This window comes from Carassius carassius, chromosome 48 (assembly GCF_963082965.1).
Source record: "Carassius carassius chromosome 48, fCarCar2.1, whole genome shotgun sequence".
NCBI classification, from domain to species: domain Eukaryota; kingdom Metazoa; phylum Chordata; class Actinopteri; order Cypriniformes; family Cyprinidae; genus Carassius; species Carassius carassius.
This window is the reverse complement of record NC_081802.1, coordinates 7,490,241-7,495,384: the sequence shown is the minus strand read 5'-3', so window position 1 is coordinate 7,495,384 and position 5,144 is coordinate 7,490,241. Positions and strand designations below refer to the sequence as shown.

The window sequence follows — 5,144 nt, the reverse complement described above, 5'->3', positions numbered from 1 at the left end:
TTTTCCTGTACAATGATTCTGAATTATTTCCTAACTCAAATATATTTACTGTGGTTGTGTGTTTCCCACATTCGACAGGTAGGAATAATCATGGACTGGCCCTTTAAGGCTTTGACAGACAGTTGGTACTGGCCTTTTAAGACCACCTGCCAATCAAATGAATCAAGCAATCAAGTGGGAGGCGTCAGTAAAGAGTTTAGTACACCAAACAAGCTACCACAATTCTAGTGTGGATTATATATTACAAGGCCTAAGCGACCATAACATCTTTCCCTGAGTGGATTTGATTCTTTGTGTTATGTCTGCTGGTGGCTGATTCCCCTTTGATGTACTTGTGTTTGGGCTGGAGAAGCCAAAACCTTTGAAATATTTGCCTGTATTTGTTTATATGTAGAATTAGTTAAGTTTTTACTTGGCTTAACTTGTTTAGGGTTGAAAGGCCTTTGATGTGCTTTTGAATGCACTTTTATCGTGGATGAACCTTTGAAAAACTGATTTATGATTATTTAGCATTTTAATAAGTTTGACTGACTTTTGGAGATTCCATCCATAAATTTAGATGAACTTTCTGCCTCAAAGTATTGCAGTATAGCATTAAACGGGCCCTTTCCTTGCTTTACAACGCAAATTTGGAGAGTTTTCTTTCAGCCACATTAGTTGTAATGTCCACCTGTGACATTCAGTAGACCAAATCAAACCAACCAGAGAAGAAGATTCGCAATCTCATTTTCTGCCATCTGCTCAGAACCTGATCTGTATGGCTATAAAAGCACCTGGAGATAATAAAAGCTGTCACATGGTCTATTTATCTTGTATTCGGGGGAAGATGTGGCCTAGAGGTTAGAGAGTTTGACTCCTAACCCTAAGGTTGTGGGTTTTGGGTGTGTTCATGGTGTGTGTGTGTGTGCACTTTGGATGGGTTAAATGCAGAGCACGAATTCTGAGTATGAGTCACCATGCTTGGCTGTATGTCACGTCACTTTTACACTTTCACTTTTTCACAGGGATGTTTATAATGCAACCATGGTACCACATGTCACACTTTAAATGCCCCTTTAAATTGGACATTTTATCACAAATATAATAAGTGCTCACAAGCTTGTATGTGTGCAGGTGGGTTCAGTTGGTACAGTGTTTTGATGTCGTGTGTTGGTCAAAGAATGCCCTTCTTGTAGTCCTATATTATGAAGATATTATTATTTAGACTGTAAAGTATGTTTTCAGCACTCATTTTAATGATATGATCTTTCTTTTATATTTTCTTGTAGGTGCTATATACTTTATTTTTTTGCATTTCCATATTTTCCAATTACACTAATAATAACAACAGCTTATGATTTGGGGTTGAGATTCATCCTTGTCTTTTACTAGTGCTTATGGTACAACCAGGGGTGCTGCACAAGATCCCGGGCCCTATGCATAGGCAGTCCTTATGCCCCCCCCCAACTGAAATTTGATGAACATGTTGACATACTAGTATCTTGACGATATCTGAGTTGCTCTTTCAGAACTCTTTCAGAGATTTCAATACTGTTTCATTTAAGTATCAAGTTTGTCTTAATTAGAAAATCCTTAGGAGAAATATAATTACGTTAAAGTCTCTGCAGACTAAAGTCTCTGCAGACTAAAGGTTTTTGCAGACTTTGATATTTTGACAAATTTGGGCACAGTTTTGTCAAATTTGTCACAGCAGCTGGAACTTTCTCTTAACAAAATAGAACCTAAAAATCTAATGTATCTCTTCTAGAGTTTCGGAAGAATCTCAAAAATGTGACAAATTTGACAAATCTGCGCACAGTCGGAGAAACAGTTAAAAGTGACAATATTAAAGTGATTACGTTGGTCATTTGTTGTTCGATATATTTCCTTGAAAACGTCTGGTACCTTGTTCTGAGGCTGGATGTATTAAAAACACCTAAGAAATGCCACAGTTCACATGGACAAGCTGTGTGGTGCTGTAACTCTTGGGAATCAATAGCTATTGTGCTCTGAACCTGTAGCCATGAACCCTAGAAGCCCCCTACAAAAAAATCAATAGGTAAATCAAAACAATCTCAATGAATACATAAGCTCTCGCAGCAGGTGTCTCACTGAAAGTATTTTATCCTTTTTTCTGAGGGGCCGTTTGTGGCATAGCAGTCATCAATTGATGTTGATAATGGAGGGGGCAGAGAGAGGCAGTGTAGAGAGTGGTGGAGTGGCCCTTACTCTGAGAGCCCGCTGAGGGTTCATCTCCATGGAATCAGCCTCCTCTCAACAGCACTCACAAACCCAGAGACAAGCACTGCCTGCTAACCAGACCTTTCTGCTAGAATGCAAGAAAACCCTCAGCTCACTTTGTTCCTGTTTACAACCAGCTAATGTTGAACTTTTAAAGTCCATTTTTTATTTATTTATTTATTTATTTAATTTTTTGCAATGTGAAAGCATATCTTAAAAATCTGCACATCCTTTAACCTTTTTTTTAAAAGGTTAAAAAAAATTTCATAATAAAAAATAATAATATATATTGATTGATATATAAATATAATATAACTTTAATGTGAATTTTTTAATTATAATTTACATTAGTTATAATATCCTTTATTACATGTTTTATTTAGTTTATAAATATTTAAAGCAATATTAAATGTATAAAATGTTTTAATTTGAGACTTTTAATGAATGAAAAATAAGTTAAAAATAATGTTTTTTTAAATATTAAAACGAGAAAATTATTTCTTATACAGTATATAGAAATATAATTCATTGCATGTATTTAATTTATAAATATTTGAACATATTTTATTTATAATAAAACAGATTTCTGCGTAATTCATAAAGCTAATTTTGTGTAAATTAACGTTAAGTTTAATTGCAACAATTTACAACCAATTTATGCAAATTTGTTATGCTCATGTTAAATAGATGAGGCCCAATAAATAAAATAACAGACTGCAGATCAGTCTGTCCTAGATGTCAAGATTTTCTTTAACCCATTAATGACATTTTCTGGATTAAAGTACACTTTTTAAGGTGTTTACATGACTTGTTGGTTTATTAAGCTAAATCAGTGTGAGACTGTGTGTAATGACTCTTGACTGGTTACTTAATGATTACATGTTCACTCAAAAGTAACATGACCCAAAAACCTGATCTGTGTAAAAGTGCAGCTGAATGTATAACCCTCCATTGAGACTTCAGGTAAGCTTTTTTGGTTTTAAGGAAAGCTCACATTGGGACCTCGACCTTGACATAAAAACTGACCGTATCGCCTCTATAAACCCACCCAAAGGCCTTTTGTGCTCTTCTAGAGAACAGAATAGCTCTCCACAGAGATAGAAAGAACATGGCTGCCAATCACCTTCACTTTTTAGTTGCCTGAAATGGGACTTTTTCTGTTTTCTCAAGCCAGACAGAAGAAGCAGAGGTGATTTCTTCAGCACTGACCTTCTAACCCTTGTTTCAGTTAATTTGGGACCAAACGTGATGTAGAAGAAGTCCTCTGAAAAATAAATCTTAGGCATGTCCTTGCCTCAGAAAAACAAAAAATACAACTCATTGAGACCATAAGGACAGATTTTTGGCATGGACATCACACAAACAAATGTCTGTCAGATTGTATGTTCTTCTGTCTCTTCAAAAGGACTCACAATGACTCAGTTCATGTCAGGCTGTCTTTTTCTGTGTCCCTGTCCCCATAGGGTCAATACTTTGATTTAGACCTGTAGCTCAGGATTTGACCCTTACACATTAACTTGCATGTTAAGGGCAGAGAGCTTAGGTCAGGTTGAAATGACCTTGTGAGGACAGAGGGAACAAAAGAATGAAACATTGCTGTTTTAGGACCATGAACAAGATACAATATTTAGTAATAACCCTCATGTTATGTTCCCAGAGTGCCCAGAATCGTAAAAGTAGGTAGTGAATCTTTATCACTATCAGGAGTAAAGCAGTGTTGCACAGCTAGATGAGTTTTATCTATTTGGTAGCCCTTCATTTTTGTCATTGTAGACTAATAGTGAAAGTTGAATTGCAGACTTGCAACTAAAGAAGATGAGGCTGAGGGGGAAAGGAGGGAGGGAAGCAGTTTAGGTGAATTTCAGTAAGGGAGAATTCCCAGACAGATGGTGAGAGAGGGTGAAGGGGAGATCCCATCATCATAAAACAAAACAGTGAGTCACTCACAGTATGGTGCTTGCAGTACTTCTCCTAACCACCAGGGTGCAGCACATCATCATTGAAAATGTAATGATAACATTAAATTCAAGTATTTGTTAAAAATTTAACAATATGTAGATGGATTTCAGTCGCAGGAGCAGCCAAACTAGGCCACTTGGAACAGAGAGGATCCACATCTGAAGTCCTTGCTTCCTGCTAATGGACCATGACACTAAAAGTAATGTGTTTACTGACCTGTCAGAAGCATTTTGCTTAAGTGTCAGGAATCTGCTCTCTGCTTTTGGCCTTCTTCTGGAAAATGTGACGTGTTGATTCAAAGGTACGTTTGGGATGGCCGGTTAGCACACCGTAATTCCTTTAGTTGACAAAGCTTTTAACCCCGCTGACCGGCTGACATAAAACATCAGTAAAAAATCTGACCTCCAACACACTGAATCACCATCAGCACCTCGTTCCCCAGGTGTGACATCACCATATCTGTCAAAACACATGCTGCTTGAGATGGATGGCCCTCATGTGGGTGAAAGACACTTAAAGAGACATGAAACCACATTTGCTGGCCAATTTACTGCTGTAAATTGAGATATTTTAAAGCTTTTATATTTCATAGATTGAAACACTGCTCACAGGCCAATGACTAAGCAAGGCTCTACCAAAGGAGATTTCAGGATGCTGCATTATGAGCTCTTGACTGTGTTTGCACAATATAGTGTTCGTAATGAGTTAATGTGGTTATGTGTGAGTTCTGTGAATCAATTTTACAGAATAGTTTGGAGGGGAAATTGACATTGTGCAAAGACCCACCCACCCTAGTTACTGTTGCTAAGTCAGACAAGCCACACATCATGTACTCTTGCAGTGAAAAATACATCACAGATCAAAGAGGACACTGACAATGCTCCAACAGACAAGACAGAGTAGGTTACTTTAGGTATGAAACAATGTCTCTGCTTTTAAATTTTGTCTTTAAAAAAAAAAAAAAC

The 5,144-nt window shown here is 37.0% G+C and overlaps 1 long non-coding RNA gene across 1 annotated transcript; it reads left to right on the top strand.

The window, feature by feature from the left end:
* The first annotated feature begins 1,933 nt into the window (after positions 1–1,933).
* LOC132131921 (uncharacterized) lies at positions 1,934–2,450 on the top strand. Its single transcript, XR_009428973.1, has 2 exons — positions 1,934–2,038; positions 2,119–2,450. It is a non-coding gene; the product is annotated as an uncharacterized LOC132131921 (long non-coding RNA).
* The last annotated feature ends 2,694 nt before the right edge of the window (positions 2,451–5,144 follow it).